This window comes from Aquarana catesbeiana, linkage group LG12 (genome assembly GCF_042186555.1).
Source record: "Aquarana catesbeiana isolate 2022-GZ linkage group LG12, ASM4218655v1, whole genome shotgun sequence".
Lineage (NCBI taxonomy): Eukaryota > Metazoa > Chordata > Amphibia > Anura > Ranidae > Aquarana > Aquarana catesbeiana.
Window position 1 is genome coordinate 197,054,869 of NC_133335.1, and position 21,816 is coordinate 197,076,684.

The following is a 21,816-nucleotide window of genomic DNA, read 5'->3' on the forward strand; positions in this document are numbered from 1 at the left end:
AGTTGATTAGAGGGCCACTCCAGACAAGCAGTAAAATTTTGCCAGCTAAAGCTTACATTTTTTTTTAGATTCAGTCGGGAGACATAATGGCTAAGCAAACTTAACCACTTCAGCCCCGGAAGGATTTACCCACTTCCTGACCAGAGCACTTTTTGCGATTCGGCACTGCGTCACTTTAACTGACAATTGCGCGGTCGTGCGACGCTGCACCCAAACAAAATTGACATACTTTTTTCCCCCGCAAATAGAGCTTTCTTTTGGTGGTATTTGATCACCTCTGCGGTTTTTATTTTTTGCACTATAAACAAAAAAAAAAGAGTGACAATTTTGCAAAAAAAAAGCAATATTTTTTACTTTTTGCTATAATAAATATCCCCCAAAAATATATTTAAAAACCCCAATTTTTTCCTAAGTTTAGGCCGATATGTATTCTACATATTTTTGGTAAAAAAAATCACAATAAGCGTATATTGATTGGTTTGCGCAAAAGTTATAGCGTCTACAAAATAGGGGATAGTTTTGTGCCATTTTTATTTTTTTTATTTTTTATTAGCAATGGCTGCGATCTGCGATTTTTATCGTGACTGCGACATTATGGCGGACACATCGGACACTATTTTGGGACCATTGTCATTTATACAGTGATCAGTGCTATAAAAATGCACTGACTACTGTGTAAATGACACTGGCAGGGAAGGGCTTAAACACTAGGGGGCGATCAAGGGGTTAAGTGTGTCCTAGGGAATGATTCTAACTGTGAGGGGGGTGGGCTACAACTCACATAACAGCGATCACTGCTTCCAATGAAAGAGAGCAGTGATCTCTGTCATATCACTAGGCAGAACGGGGAAATGCCTTGTTTGCATCTCCCCGTTCTTCCGCTCCGTGACACGATCGCGGGCACCCTGTGGACATCGAGTCCGAGGGACCCGCGGTCATGGTCACGGAGCAGGCGGTGCCCACAATACCGCATCTTAAAGGGGACGTACCTGTACGCTTCTCCTCTCTTGCTGGTGCCCCCAATAGGAAACTGATTTCCATGGGAGCACTAGTGCATGCTCATCCTCGAGCACCATTGATGTGTCCATTGACACAGACAGAGTAACTCACCCCCACTCCTTCGTCACTGGAGTTGATTGACAGGAGCGGGAGCCAATGGCTCCTGCTGCTGTCGATCTGCCCAAGCCAGGAGAGCCCCAGCTCTCATGCACAGTGCTGGATCGCGATCGGATTCTGGTAAGAATAAGGGGGGTGAGGGGGCATGTCTGTCTGTGACACAATCTTTTTTTTTACCTTAAACCTCAAGGCTTTAGAACCACTCATCCAATCATGTGCAAGCATTTTTGCTTGCACATGATTGGATGATCAAATCAGCAGAGCTTCCCCTCATTTCAGAGCTTCTCCTCAGATCTACAGGGATCTACAGCGACTGCACTTCCAAGTGTACTTTCTAGTGCACTAGCAGTGCACTTGTAGTGCAGAGAGGATTTGCCTTTAGTAAATCAACCCCAAAGTGTGTAAGCAAAGAACCAGACCCCTATCCACATCCTTGGATAGTTAGACCACAAATGCTATAAAATAGAGGTTGAGTGAGGGACACCTGAGAAGGAAAGTGGGACAAAGGGGTTTGGTTCCAAAAGAGAGATAAAAAAAATTATTAAAATAACCCCACACTACACCCTAATTAAAGAAATATTATTTCAGTGAAGCAGCTCCCACTTAAAGGTTCGTGTTTTTTCACCTTAATGCATCCTATGCATTAAGGTGAAAAAACACCTTGCAGCCCCTAGCCCCCCCCCCCCCCCCACGTTTTACTTACCTGAGCCCCGAGTTTCCATCGGCGCGTCCCCGCCGTCCCTCTCTCCACAGGTTCTCGGCTCTTGCATTCGGCCTCTATGGAGCGCGCCCACAAGGTAACCCCCTCGGCGAGAGCCGCCGAGGCACCCCAGAAATGAATGTTCGGGGCCACTCTGTGCAAACTGAGCTGCACAATGGAGGTAAGTTGACATGTTTGTCTTTTAAAAAAAACATCCTTTAGTATCACTTTAAAATTGTGCAGTCAGAACACAAAATTATATATTAAAGAAAAGTAGTGAAGCGCTTTAATTAATACCTCATATGTGCATAAATCACAGACCGTTAATCACATATTACTTGAATGTGCACAAGTACAGAAAAAAATTCATTAACACAGCGTGACTTATATAAATTGCTCAGTGAAAAATAATGTGTCAGTCCACAAAGTCCCGCACTCTATGTGGATAAAACGAAAAATTCCATGCAGGGAGCGTAAAAAAACATAACCAATCAGTAAATCCTGTGATCTCTTCTCTGCACGTCACCCAAAGTGCCGCCAAGATGTGCCCTCACATCCAATAAGGCTAAACTCTTACTGACATAGTGCACACCCCTTAAAAACAGCTTAGCGCTTGTACTAGTGCTGCTACCTGTCTGGAATCCCTTAGCTTTCCTAAAATTACTAAAACCTTTCTGATGCACCCACTAGTCCCAGATGTCCCTTATGGAGACTGGGAGATTTCTGTTCACATCTCCCAAACATTTTACAACCCTATACCTGTTTAAGCCTAGTACACACAAGCTGAATGCCGGGCGACATTGTCCAGTTCAATAAAAAACAGTGTATGGCAGCCAGTCCAGAAACCCAACAGCCGATTGGCTCCCGATCATTGGCTGGGAGCGTTGACCGAAGTGTTCTGGTGGAGGGGCCGTCCCCTTGTCAGTGCACAATAGCTTGGGGGGAGGGGGGGATATCTGTACTAACACTGGATTGATAATCAGTGGCGTCTCCAGCTTTCATATTTAGGGGGGCACATGGGGGGACAGGGACAAAAGTAGGGGGGCAACTATAAAATGCATATATATATATATATATATATATATATATATATATATATATATATATATATATATACTGGGGCCCTTTACTACGACCCCACAACGGCCCTTTCACATGTTCTGCAGTGAGCTCCCTTCCTACTGTATTCGGGCCCCCCCAGGGTGGCAGAAAAGAAGATATATATGTCACCAGCATACCAAGAAAATATAAGGATCCAAAGCAGTGGGAGAACTATCAGGGTTGCAAAGGTTGTCTTGCCTCCGGGCCCTGGTGTTCTGCCACTGTGGGGTTCCCCAGCCTCCTCTTGCTGTCCTGCCCCTGCTATTGAATGCTCTGGTCTGGCATCTCTTGGAATTTACAGGCTGGTTCTCTTGTCCTAAGGACGGGAGAAATTAGTCTGTTTTTTCAGTAACTGAGAGTCCTGGTGGAGTCCTTCCTGCAACTCGCTCTTCTCCCTGCCAATGAGGATGCAGGGGAAGGAGCAGATCGGGCGTCCGTGGTTGTGTGAGCGCTCGCATTATGCAGTGTCAGCAAGCAGAGGGAGGGGGAGGAATCACCCGCAGGAGCTGACTGGGGACTTTCTCCCTCTCCCTCTTAGACATTGATTTTTTGTAAAAAAAAAAAAAAAAAAAAAAAAAATGTTTTATTGGGGGGGGGGGCACATGGTGGGGCACAGCATAATTTTGGGGGGGGGGTCAGGGCCCCCTCTGCCCCCCCCCCCCCTAGGGACGCCATTGTTGATAATGTGTACTAGGCTTTAGCAAGTCTCTTATTAAGAAGTTTTCTTTGGCTGTCATAATAAAGTGCTGATGATTCCTGTGAAGGATTCTTTAGTCATTAAGAATGTCATAAATAAAAGTTTGGAGATTCTTTCCATACCTTATTTTTTCTGCCTAGCCTGGCATTGCAATCTGCCTTGGCCTTGATGCTAGTGTGTGAAACATCAGGGGAATGGTTCAGGCTCATGAGAAGGGATCCACATCCACATTCACATTCCCTCCACACTGATCCTCTGTGGAGCATTTGAAGCTCATGCCAACAGCCCTTAGCTACTGTATGGATGGGTTGGTGGATATCATTTGCCTCATTTCCCATTCAAGTCTCCTGTCAGTAAAAACGCAGAGAATTGGGCTACAGAGCAGACGTGCAAAATGTGATTACTGCACATGCGAAACAACATCTATTCAGAGCTGCCTTGGACACCACCATCAACTATGTCACTGGGGATAAGACTACTCCTTTACCCTAGCAAAAGGAGCCTAGGCCTGATCACTGAAAGACACCCCGACCCTCGAGGCCAAGAAGAGTTCCTTTGTTTACTCCCAGGCCTCAACCTCAAAGGCTAGATACAAGCCACGAGACTAGTTCCGTCACAAACCATGGGTTTCAAAATTCTCAAATGTATAGACAAATCCTGGTCATCATGAATGGGCACCTGGACATCTGTTTGCCTTTGTTGACACCTAGGTAGACAACGTCTCAGATGCCTGGGTTCAGGAAGTGGTTTCCAGGGTTTGCAAGTTAGAATTCTGCATTCAGCCCCCTTCCCGATTCATGCCTTCCAAATTGCCCATGTTAACACACAGATTAATAGATCTCCATGCAGCCCTTGGATATCTTCTGTAGCATATGGATATTGCCCTAGTTCCTGTGGCAGAAAGATTTTACTTGTCTTATTCCAACTTTTTCACAGTTACCCACCAAAAAGGGGGCATTCCGCTGGCTTGGAGCTTCAGACCCTCAATGTCTGCATTCAGGCCCAGAAAATCCACATGGAATCCACAAAGTCTGTCATAGGCCCCCTCATTTTAGGACCTCTGTGGACATCAAAGATGTGTCCTTATTTTTCAGCACATCAGCGATTCCTTTGCTTTGCTGTGTGGGTTCCTGGCATTTCCAGTTCATGGCCCTGCTGTTTGGTATGTCTTCTACACCCTGTGTGGTCACCAAGGTTCTATCCCCTGTGCTTACATTGTTATGGTCCCAGGCCATGTGCATCGTGGAATATCTAGATGACTCCTTGTTGATAGAATAGTCAGCATAAGCCTTTGCCTCCAATGTGGCAATCACAATTTAGCCCTTAAAAAGGTTTGATTGGATCCTGAACCTCCAGATGTCAGCGTTGGAGTATCTGGGTCTTATCCTAGACCAGTGATGGCGAACCTTGGCACCCCAGATGTTTTGAAACTACAGTTCCCATGATGCTCATGCACTCTGAAGTGTAGGTGAGCATCATGGGAAATGTAGTTCCAAAACATCTGAGGTACCAAGGTTTGCCATCACTGTCCTAGACCCAGCTCGAGCTCTAGGAAACACTTTAATCTCTCCGCTCCCAGACTCGGACACTTCACTCCAGGTTTTTCAGAGTCTTGGCGTTGATGCCAACCTCCTTTGAGGCAATCCTGTTTCCAAATCCTCTAGATCCCTGAAACTCAACATCCGATCAACTTGGCACAATTCGATTCAATCTCTGGACAAGCTGATTTGCCTGCCACCAAGGGCCAGGTTGTCTCTGGCCTATTGACTCCATAGATGTTAGAGATCCAAAAAAGCCTTTGACATCTGGTCCATTTTGAGCCAGAATGCAATGAGTAAGATACTAGTGTTGGCATTCTGTATTATCCCCTTCCAAACAGTTTGCTTTATATTTACCTGTCATAGGAAGAATCAGAATTCCAACTGCCTGTTCACCAAGAAAATGTAATTAATTCATGGTAATTGATGGACACTTATCATTTTGCTATGGTCTTAGTACCAGTTGCTTACTAAAAGGTATAGGTTTACCAACACTGAAAAGAAGCCCAGACTTTAAGGAATACAAACACAGCTGTTGATAGCAGCATTACTTAGAAACTCACAGCCATCAGGGCTTGTACTGACAGGCCACAAGCTGCAGTATACATCATTGTGGAGAGGCTGTACAGAGTTTACAGTACGGGAAATAGGTTTACCTTGGCAAGATTTTATGAAATCTAAATGTGCTGAATTATTTACTTAAGTAAAATTCATTTTCTAGTACAAAGATTTAGAATACTTTTATGTGTACTTTTATTGTAATATTATTCAAACTTTGTATCAGACCCAGCTGTCCTTTGTATGCACCATTGGTACCTCACTTGGCAACATTCAGCCTACAAGTACCCATAAGCAATCTTCGAAGGTAAGAGAGCTTTTAGACTTGGAAATGCTTATTTTCAGGGATTTTCTTTTTAATCGTTAGAAAATATCTCTACAATGGAGGGGAGGGGCTGATCTTTTACTGTTCTCTTTGAGAAGAGAAAAGGAAAGTGTTAACCTCACGTGTGCTGCTTCTGTCCAACAGACAAGTCACACACACACACACACACACACACATACACACACACACACACACACACACACATACACACACACACACACACACACACACATACACACACACATACACACACACACACACACACACACACATACACACACACACACACACACACACACACATACACACACACACACACACACACACACATACACACACGCACACACACACACACATACACACACACACACACACACACACACACACACACACACGTACAAAACAAAGTTTAACCTTCTGTGCAACATTTACAAAAAAAAGCATGCAGTTTGCATAATTTAGGTGTGATTTTGTAAGCCTTGCAATATATTTTTGTTTGGTTAAAAAGCCTGTGCAAACTCAACTAAAGTCCACCAGTGTATAAAATAACACCATCAGGTATAAAATACCCACTTTTTTAAGTTTAGTTTTTAAGTGAACCTGTGCACTGCAGTGCATAAAAAAATAAATAAACTTAGCAAAAATCGAAAATCAAATAATCTCAATACCCATATACACTATATTACCAAAAGTATTGGGACACCTGCCTTTACGTAAATGAACTTTAATGGCATCCCAGTCTCAGTCTGTAGGGTTCAATATTGAGTTGGCCCACCCTTTGCAGCTATAACAGTTTCAACTCTTCTGGGAAGGCTGTCCACAAGGTTTAGGAGTGTGTCTATGGCAGTGATGGCGAACCTTGGTACCCCAGATGTTTTGGAACTACATTTCCCATGATGCTCATGCACTCTGCAGTGTAGTTGAGCATCATGGGAAATTAAGTTCCAAAACATCTGGGGTACCAAGGTTCGCCATCACTGGTCTATAGGAATGTTTGACCATTCTTCCAAAAGCACATTTGTGAGGTCAGGCACTGATGTTGGAGAGAAGGCCTGGCTCGTAGGCTCCACTCGAATACCTCCCAAAGGTGTTCTATCGGGTAGAGGTCAGGACAGTCAAGTTCCTCTATGTCAAACTCGCTCATCCATGTCTTTATGGACCTTGCTTTGTGCATTGGTCCAAATCATTTGGTGGAGGGGGGGTTACGGTGTGGGGCTGTTCTTCAGGGGTTGGGCTTGGCCCCTTAGTTCCAGTGAAGGGAACTCTTAAGGCATCAGCATACCAAGACATTTTGAACAATTTTATGCTCCCAACTTTGTGGGAACAATTTGGGGTTGACCCTTCCTGTTCCAACATGACTGCGCACCACTGCACAAAGAAAGGTCCATAAAGACATGGGTGAATGAGTTTGGAGTGGAGGAACTTGACTGGCCTGCACAGAGTCCTGACCTCAACCTCATAGAACACCTTTAGGTTGAATTTGAGCGGAGACTGCGAGCCAGGCCTTCTCATCCCACATCAGTGCCTGGCCTCACAAATGCGCTTCTGGAAGAATGGTCAAACATTCCCATAGACACACTCCTAAACCTTGTGGACAGCCTTCCCAGAAGAGTTGAAGCTGTTATAGCAAAGGGAGGGCCAACTCAATATTGAACCCTACTAAGACCGGGATGCCATTAAAGTTTGTGTGTGTAAAGGCAGGCATCCCAATACTTTTGGTAATATAGTGAATGTAGCAGGGCCTTTTAAATATACATAGACAGTAAATGTGGTAACCATGTGAAAAAAAAGTAGTTAGAGACTATAAGCACACTTTTTTTATTACATTATAAAGCATGAATCGTGGCCAATCAAACATTCAAAGTCCATACAATATACCATATACCATATCACATCACCATATTCCATATCATATAGATTGTAAAAAGCTCTCTCTAAGCAGTGACAGGTTTCACATAGAAAGGACCCAATGCATTTCAAACTCCTCTTCTTCAGCGGTACAAAGGTAGGTATAAATTTTAAAAAAGCGCCTTTTCTACCACTTTAATGATCCACCATGGAACCCACCAAATCCTCAACCACCGGGGGACAGTTACAAGGGCTGCTATAGATTCCAACATTTGGGCTCAAAATATCTGTCCAATCAATCCACAACATAAGGAGGTCCAAGCTCCTACACGTGTAAGTTATTTGTTGATGGCTAATTCGTGTAGCCACATGAGAGTGTCCAAAATCAAACTTAAGCTTGCCATTATAAAATCTTCTAAATTCAATTTCCACTAGATTTACCTTCAACGATGTAGTTCAAGGGCCTCCCTGATTACATACCAATTGAAAGTGTTTAGGTTTGACCTCATATTGTATGGTTTTGGTAAATCTAAAGGAAAATTGTATAATGTATAGCCAGCTTAAAGTGGAGTTCCACCCACTTTTGAGAGGTGGTCTTAGATGAAGGACCACCTCTCCACCCCTCGTTTTTGGCTAGTTACATTTTAAAATTTTTTCTTTAACTTACCTTTTTATGAAGTACAGCCTGTACTTCCGATCCAGCCGGTCCGCGGCGCAGGATGTCATTTCTTCTTCTCCGGCGAGCCCCCCCCATGTCTTCTGGGACATGTGTCCCGGAAGACAGTCAGCCGTTCACAATGCGTTGTGCGACTCGGGCATGAGCAGTAGGAAAGGGCAGTAAAGCCGCAATTTAATTAGAATGGCTGTGCCTGCACCCGCTCCGGTGGACAGATCGGCCTCGGGGGGGCCGACATCGCGCGCTCTCTGGACAGGTAAGTGTCCTTATTAAAAGTCAACAGCTACAGTGTTTGTAGCTGCTGACTTAGAAAAAAAAATAAAAAATTTGCGGGTGGAACACCGCTTTAAGAATTTTTTTTTTTTTTAAAGTAAACCAGTGCTTTTCCAATGCATGGCATAGCAATAGGACACTTAATTACTTCTTCCTCCCCTTAGCTTAAAGGGATAAGGACTATGTCCCCACCCCTACATAACCTTACGCAGCCCTATTTTGATTGGCCATTCAGGCACCCAGCAAGGCATTGTGGGGAGGGAATTGTATGCTCCCACTTATCTAGAAGTACCAAGTATGCATAGCTCCCGACTGTCCCTGATTTGGAGCAATGTCCCTCTGTCCCTCATTCCTCCTCATTTGTCCCACATTTTGGTCTGATCTATATAGTTGTATATAAAATGCACTTTTTATCTATCAAAAAGTGTTTCCCAGTGCTAAACCTTTCATCTGATTTCTAAATTGCTGCATTTGTAAATTCCAATGATAATTAGTGATAAAAAAAGCACTTGTGTGTTTAACCAATCTTGTTTTTTTGTACAATTCTCCTTTAAGGGGGCGTGGCAAGGGGGTGTGTCCTATTCCTGCATACTTTTGCTGATAGGTGTCCCTCATTCCCATTTCAAAAAGTTGGGAGGTATGATTATGTTATGATGCTGAGATGGGTGAACAAAGCACCAGATGAGTGAAGTGAAGCTAAGTAACCAGCGGTTGAGTGAACCCATTGCCATGGCCTGTATAAGCAAAACACAGACAGGAGTGTGAATGTAGCCTGACTCACTCTTTCTTGTATACTTTGCTAAGTGAAAGGGATTGTAAAGCTTCTCTCTTTTTCTTTTGAAAATAATAAACATGTTGCACTCACCCGCTGTATGCGATCGTTTTCTACAGAGTGGTTCAAAACCTCCTTTTCTGGGGTCCCCTGCTGGAGTGTCTTAAGGCTGCTCTCACACGTAAAGCGCCAGCCATTCGCATTAAAGCGCCACTTCTTTTAGCGACGCTTTTCAGCTGCCAGCAAGGCACTTTTAACCCAAAAAAAAGGGTTATAAAACGATCGATTTGCGTCGCTTTCAAATCGCTTTTAAGGCGCTTTGAATGCACTGCCCATTCATTCCAATGGGCAGGGCGTTTTGGGAGCGCTGTAAATGCAGCACTCCCAAAGATGCTGCTTGCAGGACTTTTCGGATCGCCCTGCAAGCGCACCGCTTCAGTGTGAAAAGACACACTGGAATGAATGGGAGGCGGGTTTTCAGGCGCTTTGCAGAGGCTATTCCTAGCGCTAAAGTGCTTGAAAACTGCCCCAGTGTGCAAGGGGTCTAATATAGCTCCCAATTGTCCCTGATTTCGAGGGACTGTCCCTGATTTGGAGCAATGTCCCTCTGTCCCTCCTTTCCTCCTCATTTGTCCCTCATTTTCATCTGATAGTTGCACATAAAATGCACTTTTTAGCCTTCAAAAAAGCTTTTCCTAGTGCTAACAAGTGCTAAAATTTCCAAATTGCTGCATTTGTAAATGTCAAAAGTCAGTATAAAGGAATAGTAGTGGTTAAAAAAAACACATGTGGGTTTAACTAATCATTTTTTGTAGAATTCTCCTTTAAGGGGGCATGGCAGGGGGTGTGTCCTATGTCTACATACTTTTGATAACAGGTGTCCCTCATTCCCATCTCAAAAAGCTGGGAGGTATGGTCTAATAGCAAGCCGTTTGCTATGGGGCACTCGTGCAGGCTCGTTCCCAAGCTCATGCAGGTCGGCCCTGCCCCCCTGCACATTCCTCAAAGGATTTGACTGACAGCAGCAGGAGCCAATGGATCCCACTGCTGCAGAGTGGGAAGAGAGAGAAGGGAGAAGAGCTGCTGTAGATGGACATAGTGCTGGTTTGAGATCAGGCTCAGGCAAACCTGGCCATAGATGCTTTGAATCTTGGCCAGTTTAGCAGGAACTGGCTTAGATTTGAACCACCTATGGGCAGGCTGATTGTACCCAAGTCGATCCCTCAATCGACTTGGCTACAACCAGTATGTTGAATTTCGGCTGGGGGGGGGGGGGGGCACAGTTTCTGAAAGTGGTTATAAAGGCAAACTTTTTTTTTTTTTATTATTACTTAAAGGGTAACTCCACTTTCGTGAGGGGAAAAAAATAGTAAATAAAGAAAAAATAATATAGTGTATACAATTGTGACACAAGTCATATTGTAATTGAATGTTATTAAAAATTACCTTTCCTTTTCAATCTGCAGCTGTAATTTTCTGAAAATGCAATACAATATGGCTACACGGAGGTGTTCTGTAGACAGAATTGTGTACAGAACACCCCCCAGAAACAATTTCCTGCTTGTTTGATTGGCTCACCAATTTTCCTAGAAGTCTGCACTAAGATACAAGTCAGGTTTCAGGCATCCCCTGCAACAGAAATGTCATTTTTGGTGAGATACTCCCGATTGGAAATCACATCTAAAGGGATGCAGGCCAGGCAGCTTTCCTCATTAGAGCCCTGCAAGTGCACAGCTGATTGATAATTATGAAACCACTCCTGTTAGATTCACTTTCCCACATGGATACAGACAAACACACAGGGATTTCTTCAGAATAACAAAAGATAGGAATCTGCAACAAAGTTTGTTAAAATCCTTGCAATGTACATAGATCACCCAGAGGGGAATGTTTTTTTTCTCAATAAAAGTAGAGTCACGCTTTAATGCATTCTCTGCATTAACCACTAAAGGACCGGACAATTTTCCCCCTTAATGACCAGGCCATTTTTTGCAATACGGCACTGCGTCGCTTTAACTGACAATTGCGAGGTCGTGCGATGCTGCACCCAACAAAATTGATGTCCTTCCTTTTTTCCTACAAATAGAGCTTTCTTTTGGTGTTATTTGATCACCTCTGTTTTTTTCTATTTTTTGTGCTATAAACAAAAAAAGACCGACAATTTTGAAAAAAAAACAATATTTTTAACTTTTTGCTATAATAAATATCCAAAAAAAATAATAATTTCTTCCTCAGCATAATAAACATCCCCAAAAGTTTTGAAAAAAAACTATTTTCTTTATCAGTTTAGGCCAATATATATTCTTCTACATAGTTTTGGTAAAAAAAATATCACAATAAGCATATATTGATTGGTTTGCGCAAAAGTTATAGCGTCTGCAAACTATGGGAAAGATTTATGGCATTTTTATTTTTTTTTTATTAGTAATGGCGGTGAGCTGCGATTTTTAGTGGTATTGCGACGGACAGATCGGAGACTTTTGACACTTTTTTGGGACCACTGGCATTTACACAACAATCAGTGCAATAAAAATGCACTGATTACTGTGTAAATGACACTGGCAGGGAAGGGGCTAACACGAGGGGGCGATCAAGGGATTAAATGTGGGTTCCCTCAGCATGTTCTAACTGTGTGGGGATGGGAGTGACTAGGAGAGGAGCCATATCGTTATCCTACAATATGGCTCCTCTCCTCTGACCGCACAGGGATTTGTGTTTACACACACAAATCCCTGTGCGGTCAGAGGAGAGGAGCCATTTTGTTTCTTCCTGCGAAGTAGGAAGCCATCAGAGGGAGAGGGCACCACTGCGTGGCCGGCGGGCACGCTCGCTGCCGACCAAACGCGATCGTGCCTGTGCTGGCACTCGTGCACATGATCGCGTGCGGTCAGAGGAGCGGAGCCATTTCGATTCTTCCTGCAAAGTAGGAAGCCACCAGAGGGAGAGGGGCCCACTGCGTGGCCGGCGGGCACGATCGCTGCAGACCAAACGCGATCGTGCCTGTGCTGGCACTCGTGCACATGATCGCGTGTGGTCAGCGGCGATCGTGCCCGCTGGCCACGTGGGCGCCGTGCAGCTGGCGCACCCGCTCTCTCTGGTGGCCGAAAACAGGTAGGACGTACCCGTACGGGATTTCGCCCAGGAGAGCCATTATGCTGCAGTATATCTGCGTGACACGGTCGGCAAGTGGTTAAGCTTTGACAATAAAACCTGGAAGCTGATTGGTTTCTATGCAGAGCTCCACCAGATTTTGCACTCTCCAGTTTTAGTAAATCATCCCCAATGAGTTATCTATTTTAAACTTTGCTTGACTTCTTTGACCAGAGCAGCTTATGCCAGATAATGCTGGATTGCAACTTTGCACGTTCAAAAAAAAGAAATTCTGCATTAGTTAGTAACAACATGTTTCTAAATATATCTATTGTCATCTGCCCATGTGTAAGGCTTCTGCTCACTGGACACTCAGCCTTGGATCACCACTGGTGTGTCTGCTTTATTCTGGCCTGTTCTGGTTTCAGAGCAAGGCTTCCGCATGGAGACAATTTAGATGTTTTGTAATAAAAGCGTCACGCTGTTCTCGCTGTGGCCACCACAAAATCAGCTGATCCCGAAGTTCTTTCCTCCTCTGCAGCCTCTAGACTCTGCTCATTGGCACAAAGCCCTGATTTACTCTTTATCTGCCTGTCCACATTCCACATAGGAAACACTCGCAATAATCTTGTAATAAACTCCGATTATTGGGTTGTAGTTGGTGGGGGGGACAGGATATCCAGTGGCAAAGGTTGCAGGACTGTTTCCTTTACAGAGTTATCTTTTCTTTTCATTTTTAACGGGCTGTGTGCGCTGTGAATTTGTTATGTGTTGAGTGAGAATGAGGCAGCCGCTAACTTTTAATTTCATTTAATGGACCAAAAAGAATAACTTTGTTCAAACTCGGCTATAACAAAGGAAAAAATTCACCTTGGGGGCAGGCGACAACTAATATCAGTCAGGCTGTCCTAACAAATTCTGGCTAGTAACCCCTAAGTACTGAAGTCAGCATGTCTACAAACTTTTATTTGTGTATATGATAATCACCTGAAGAACGATGCACGCAGCAGGTTTTTCACTGTTTCTGCTGCACTTATCACACGTGCAGCCTTCCTTTTGTTCCATGTTATAAGCAGGGCCTTCTTCCATATTGATTGGACCCTGGGCAAGTACTTTCTTGGGCGCTCCCGAATCCACTTATCAACTATTTGCGGACTCAAGGGGATGCTGCCTTGGGCCCCACAACAATGTCTGGGCCCGGGGCAGCTGCCCCTTTTGCCCTGTGTTAAAGATGGTCCTAGTTATAAGTAGAGGATAATGCAGTGAGTTTAGCAAGACATTGGCGGTAAAACCAAGGGAGAGGCCAAGTGAATTTATGGGCACAACAGAAAAAATACCCGTGCAATGGGGTCCCCCAACACTGCAAGGGTTAAATGCTTACTAAAGTAGTTCTAAATCAGGGATCTCCAAAGCAGGGGTCTCTCAGTGGGAGCAGGGAATGTCCTGGCATCCAGTGGGAGTAAACAATGCCCTATCTTTGGTGTCAGTGGGAGGACTCGCGCCTCATCATTGATATCAGTGGAAGGAATAGTGCCCCATTTTTGGTGTCAATGGAAAGAATTCTGCCCGATCGTTGGTGTCAGTGGGAGGAATTGTGCCCTTTCGTTGGTGCCAGTGGGAGGAATCGATGCACAACATTAGTGTCAGTTGGAGGAATAGGGCCCATCACTGGTGTCAGTTGGAGAAATAGTGCCTCATTGTTGGCGTTAGTGGAAGTAATTGTGCCCTTTTGATGGTGTCAGTGGGAGGAATAGCGCCCTATTGTTGGTGTTAACAACAGAAATGATGCCCTATTGTTCGTGTCAGTGGATGGAATGGTGCCCCAAGGGCCAGATAAAGGCAATCAAAGGGCCACAGTTTGGAGACCACTGTTCTAAAGGCAGAAGTTTTTTTTTTTTTTTTATCCTAATGCATTCTCTGCATTAAGGTAAAAACCTACTGCAAGCAGGTATACTTACCTGAGCTCGATCTCAATCCAGCGGTGTGCATGAGAGCAGCGGCTCTCTCTTTCCTCATTGCCTCAGACACAGCAGCAGAGGTGAGGGGTCAATCCACGCTTATGGACACACAGAGTGGTGCTCTGAAGCTAGCACACATGAGTTCCCCCATAGCAAGCAGCTTGTTATGGGAACATTTGGCAGGACGGGGACGGGAATGGGGCAGGAGTGTTGACAGGGGACCCAAGAAGAGGAAGAACGGGGCTGCTCTGTGCAAAACCATTGCACAGAACAGATGTGTATGATATGTTTGTTATCTCAATTAAAGAAATCTAACCCTTCACAATCACTTTAAATCCAGAAGGTTGCAGGAGAGGATTTATTACCGTACTTAATCTTTTTCCTTGCTCCTACAGTGGTACGACTGGTCTCCCACATCCCTGACTCTATCTGCTCTCGGTCAAGGTTGCATGCTTGCCCACACAACATACACACAGGGTCAGCCCTGCATTGTACGGGATGATGCCAAGGAAGAGCCAAGGAAGACCCCAGATTCAGGTAGTAGAGGACAGCACTGCAGTTGGCAAGTAAGTAATGCATCCTCTTCCTGTTCCATATAGACGACTTGCAGTGTGGGGGGATTTTTTTGTTGTGGCCAGAGTTGGGCTGTTATTCCCAGGATGCACATTGGAGCTGTTATAACAACATATTTAATGTATTTATGTGCAGTATCTTTGTTAAAAAATCATGGACTATTTTAAATTATTAAAATACAGCAGTAGAAGTGCCTGAATCTGTTAAATTGTAATTTGCCGTATATATTGGCCAATAAATACGGGAAATACCCTATGGGATTTTGAAGGTACAATAATCATAAGGTGTTATTGATATTTGTTGACTGTTTAATATGCTAGGAACAAGAAAAAATACCCCCTAAATGAGACTTTAATAGACCACCAACTCTGTGATAAAAAATATATCTTTTAATAATGTAGGATAAAAAGACGTGTGCCGTCTACACATTATATGAATACATCAAACAAGAAACAAAACGTCAATACAAAAATACAAATCATCCTATGTACTCTCCAAATGGTAAATCATCATATGTACTCTCCACAGGGTAAATCATCCTATGTACTTTCCAAAGGGTAAATCATCCTATGTACTCTCCAAATGGTAAATCATCCTATGTACTCTCCAAAGGGTGATGTACCCTGATACCCGATGTGTTTCCAGTATTCTGATACCTTCATCAGGGGTTGAGAGTTGAGTATATTTACATATGTTTTAATTCCGTTGGAATGATTCCAGGTTCAAGGAGCACAAGAGGCGATTCAACCGAAAAGAGTATTAGATGGACGCCAGACATGAGTGCATGGGACAGAGTGTCGCTAGAGCTTTGAATGTGGGCTGTGTAGCAGGTGGATGAATATCCAACAGTCCCTGGTTCAATGTGTCCTGTGGGTATCGGAGTCCAGTGTATGGCGTGCCTCCTCCGTGTCAGTGCCTGTTTGATGTATTCATGCAATGTGTAGACGGCACACGTCTTTTTATCCTACATTATTTAAAGATATATTTTTTATCACAGAGTTGGTGGTCTACTAAAGTCCCATTTAGGGAGTATTTCTAGTTCCATTGCACTAGGGATGGGACCACCATACGATACATCTGACATGGTGGAGGTCTCTCTTTTTTTTTTCTGTTTAATATGCTAGGGATGTGTTACATCTTATATAGATGGTATCCCTGTTTTGTAGGAATGCTATATACAGCATGTTAGGAGGGGCAGAGCCACTCTTGTTAGCCATTTAGGGCCCAGTTGTCTTGTACAGTGAACCTGCTTATAGAAGTTGAGATCAGCAGTATGACCTTCATCAATGGGGGAGTGTTGCTTCACAGCCCGGACAGCAGATTTAGAATGAGGTTTATGACTAACTCGTACTATTTAACTGCAGTAGTGCCTGGATCAGAGAGCTAGCTGAACAGAATTGCAGATCTTTTGTTAAGTAACACAGTTGCCATATATGCATTTTAATGGTGTATTTAACTGTTTGCTTGGAGTTCATCTTTAAGTGTAAAATAATTGTTTGACTGTGGACTGTTCCTGGGTGTCCTCATTTCAAATGTAGGACTTTGGTCCCTGCATTGGTCTTGATGATGTCAGAGGCATCTGTATCTTACATGCACCCCAGCAATTGTCCATCACTGGAGTGTTAGTGACAATCATTTTCAACATTGTTAAAGTGAAGAAAAAAGCCAAATGCAAAATTGCAATAACATGTTTTCTTTATTTTACTCCCAAAGGAGTTGGAATTTTGTACAACCAGTTTTCTGATTTACACACCTTTTACACTCAGCATAGACAGATGGGTGACACACATAGATCCTTATTAAGGAATTCATCTGGTACCTCCATACCGGACAATGAATGGTCATAATCACCTCTGCCCAGTGAGAATGAGGTGGCTTAGGAAGCAATGAACCCAACCCAAGCACAGCCTTGCACTGCTATTGCTCAAAGCTTAAATCCTGCTATACCTTGTCCTGGCCTTGAGATCCGATTTTTAAAGCCAACTCGTTTTGCGGGTTGACTCGCTTCATCAGGGCCTCAGTTAGATACTGCAACAGTGTACAAGAAAAATCACATATAAAACAATGAATATGATCTGAGACCCTCATAAAGCGGGTCAGCCCGCAAAACGGGTTGGCTTTAGAAATCAGATCTCAAGGCCAGGACAACATCACCTTGGACAACTAGTTTGAGAATTTTTTTTTAAAACAAACTTTTTTTTATAAAAATCGTGTAATATTTTAAATAAAGACATTTAATTTAGAAAATTTATTAAAAAATGTTTTAAAAATATACAGGTTGCACTTATATAAGCAGAAGATAAAATTGCGTTTTTGTAAAATGGCAGGGACGCCGACAGCGTTCCAACGAGTGGCAGAAGTGAGGTAGCTTGTATATATGTTGGGTACCGTGAAACGTGCCACGTCACTTCCGCCACTTGTTGGAACGCTGTCGGCGTCCCTGCCATTTTACAAAAACGCGATTTTATCTTCTGCTTATGTAAGTGCAACCTGTATATTTTTAATACATTTTCTAAATGGTACTGCACCATGAGGAGCTTTTTGTTCTTGTCTTTTTGATGCCATTTCCATTTGGTGATTGTGCCCAACTCTGAGCTGCCGCTTCCTTGGACATCCGTTTGTCTTGCTGTTTTTGACTACCTGTCATTGGTGTTAATTTCATCTGGTGAGTAGGACATTTACCTAGAGCTTGGTGGAAGGAGATGCACTGGAAGCATTAGCCATATATGTTTTCCACACCTTACTTTTGATGCATAGAAGAATTATCAGCCCTTTATGTGGGTCTAACTAATCGGTGGTGGAACATTGGACTTTTGTTTATATTACTTTCACTTGAGTATACATTTTGTTTCAGCGTGGTATGTTTTCCTATACGTTTAGTAGCTGTAGCGTTAAGGAGCTGGGCCGCCGGCGTCCTTAACAACCAGTGAATAGCTAGCTGTTAAGGAGAGGGCCGGCAAGCCGGCCACCACGTCCTTAACAACGGATGAGTCATCACCTGACAGTGTTTCCCACTGACAGCTGAATGTAAAAACAGTTGCTGGTAATTAAAAATGAAAAAGAATACGTGGGGGTCCCACCCAATCCATATCAGGCTCTTCGGGTCTGGTATGGTTTGTTAGGGAAACCTCGTGCCAAGATTTTAAAAATAAAATGGCATGGGGGTCCCCCCACTACGCAAAGCCATACCAGACCCTAAGGATCTTTTCACCGTTTATGAGTGTTTTTGAATCGTAAGCTTTTGTGGGAGTATAGTTTTGCTAAAAAACGCTGGAAAACGTGCCAAAAATTGCATTTTTAACATGGCATTCTACAGCTAAAGATGCTGGCATTTTTATAACGCCAAGTGTGCATGAAGCTTAAACTAAAGGAACTATATTGACATGATGTAAACCGATTCTTATAGCCTAAAGATTGACCTCAACCAGTGTTTTTTGTAGGTATCAGGTGTACTTTACGGCACTGATAAGGTTTTTGTAATGAGTTATGTAAAAAAAAAAAAAAAATGCATCGCCTTTGGTGTACAAAGCTATAGTTCTAAATAACTTGTATTCATTTTTACTTCATATCCAATTTCAGTTTGTTTAGAAAAAAATCTTGACAACTCTTGGCACCAATTGCCTTCCAGCACAGGAGGGATTATGTCACCTTGCCCACAGCCCTGTATAATGGCTCAGCTGTCTTCGATCTTACCTGGGAAGGTTAGAGATAATGGACCAACGTCCTTGCCTGCCCACTTTTCAGATACTTACTATATACAGCAGCTAAGTGTGAAAGTCTTCACTTCTCCAGGAAGCCAAAACCTAATGTACTCCAGAAGCCTGGCAGCTGTGTATTGTGTTACTGCCTCAGTGCTTGTTTATGGCCTGTGATGTTATCTGATCCCTTTGCATCAGGCTACTTAGCAAATGGGCTTTAGAAACATACAGCTTACTAATACCTGCTGAGTAACCCGCCACTTGCCTCTCTTAACCCCATTTTTCTGCTTATCTTGTCATCCAAAAGGTTACTGATATAGCATTCTCCTATGAACAGAGGTCTGTATTTACTCCAAACTCTTTCCTTATAATTAGTTGCAAAACAAAAATTTTGGCGCTGAAACCGAATCTGAAAATTCAGGTTGCACTTAACCGAAGATGAAAATGACGGTTTAAAAAAAAATTATATATATATTTTTATAAATAATAGTATTATATTTGACTGTATATTGTACTGTAATTGTGCTGTCCTCCCCTCTACATTGTAAAGCGATACGTTAACTGTTGGCGCTATATAAATTCTGTATAATAATAATAATATTTGATTTTTTAATTCATAGCGTGAAATTAAATGAATATGAATTTGTTGTCGGCACCTTTTGAAGCCAGTGGCGGCTGGTGTTTTTTTTGTTTGGGGAGGGCGGGAAACAACCGAAACCCCCCCCCCTCCCCACGGCAACTCGCTGTTGCAACACAACTGCACAACACACAACAGCAATGCTCTGCATCCCGAGGCCACCCTAATTTGAATCAGGTGCTTAAAAAAACAAACATGGGGGGGGGGGTATGTGCCCACATGCCCACATGCCCACATGTCCCTGTGTTAAAAATCCTGCTTGCTGCATTTTTGGTGCATATTTGGCCAGCACCTCCCCATTAAGACGCATTGAAAACACAGCATAGACCAGTGATGGCGAACCTTGGCACCCCAGATGTTTTGGAACTACATTTCCTATGATGCTCAACTACACTGCAGAGTATAAGAGGATCATGGGAAATGTAGTTCCAAAACATCTGGGGTGCCAAGGTTCGCCATCACTGGCATAGACGCATCAAAAATGTACCCGTTTTGTGTTTTTGATGTATTTTTTGAGTCACATGACCTATGAAAAAGACAACATATGCATGGTACAATCGTGGCAAAATTGCAGGCATTTTCGGCAGCCATTATCGGCACCTTTTTTGCTTTCGGCACAATGCCGAAAAATCTATTTTCAGGCGCTAATGTTCGGCGGCCGAAATTTCGGTGCATCACTACTTATAATTTAATGCCGCAAAACTGAAGGCCTCTTGCACATGGGCAGCTGGTGTCCTACTCCATCTGGTTGGCCAGGTGCAGCATTTGGCCTACCATAGAGATAAATTGCTGTGTGCAGCTGTATTGGGGTATTTGCTGGTGTTATCACAACGTGAGCATAACGTACAGGCCAATATAGAGTCCAGTTGCGCATAGCAATTCATTTCTATTGATGGCTCTACACAGCACCTGGGATCCCTGGGCGAGGAAGACGACAGAATTTACATTGCACAGGACTCAGACACTTGTGTGCAAAGGGCCAAAATCTAGCAGTATTATAAAAAATTAGGCTGAGTTCACACTATTGCGAATTGTATGCGGGTCTCCCCCCCCCATCCAATTCGCATAGCAGGAGATTGTGACCGGCTCTCTATGGAGCCAGTTCAGACATCTCCACAGTGGCTCCGGTATGGATAACAGAGAAGCTCTGTGCGTCTTTTGGTCCGTTTCAGGTCCCAATTCAGCCCAAAATTTGGGCTGAAATCGGACCTGAAACGGTGAATGGAGACACACCAGATTCCTTCTGTGAGCCGCTGCGATCTCAAGTGTGAACCCAGCCTTAGGCCTCTTTCACATGAATGATTCGTTCAGGTCCGCCTGTCAGTTTTTTAAGCAGGCCTGAAAGGACCCTCCATAGACCTTTATGGAGCGTCGGATGTCAGCGGTGACATGTCCGCTGACATCCGACCCGCTCCGATCCGAAAAAGTTTAACAGAGGAAAAACCTACTTTTCCATCCATTTTCGGATCGGGTGACGACGGACTCTACGGTCCGTCATAATCCGATCCCCATAGGGGAGAGCAGCACTCTGACAGGTCCGTCGCTGCACAGTGTGCAGAGACTGACCTGTCATCTGCCTGCTCAGTGGGGATCCACGGAGCGATCCCCGCTGAGCAAGCGGATGTTCACAGGGCGGATCATCACGGATCCGTCCCGTGTGAAAGGACCCTTAGACCAGTGGCCCTCCCCTTCCCTTCTATAAAATTTGCTATTTGTATGCAGTCCTCTGTCATCCAGTGAAAAGTCAACCCCTAGTCACACCTGAGCATTTTATAGTGTGTTTCACTACACCTGACTACGCTCAACATGCCGAATCCCATTTGTGTCCTTGGAAAGTAGAGAGAAAGGAGTGCCTGGTGAATGTAAGTTTGAAAAGACGTTTTATTGAAGGTAGCAACAAGTAAAATCAAGCCAATGCCTTTCGGGGGGGACAGAGTTGCTGCCTCTCTATTAACATCCGGCACTCAGGCATCCATTCATCTGATCCTCGTGCTACAGCAGAGCTCCCAACTGTCCCTGATTTCGAGGGACTATCCCTGATTTGGAGCAATGTCCCTCTATCCCTCATTCCTCCTTATTGGTCCCTCATATTCGTCTGATCTCTATATGCATGTTTTATGTTTCAAAAAGTGTTTCCCAGTGCTAAACCTTTCATCAAAATTCTAAATTGCTGCATTTGTAAATCTTAAAAGCCAATATAAAGGAATACTAGTGGTAAAAAAAAGCCCTTGTGGATTTAATGAACTTTTTTTCAGT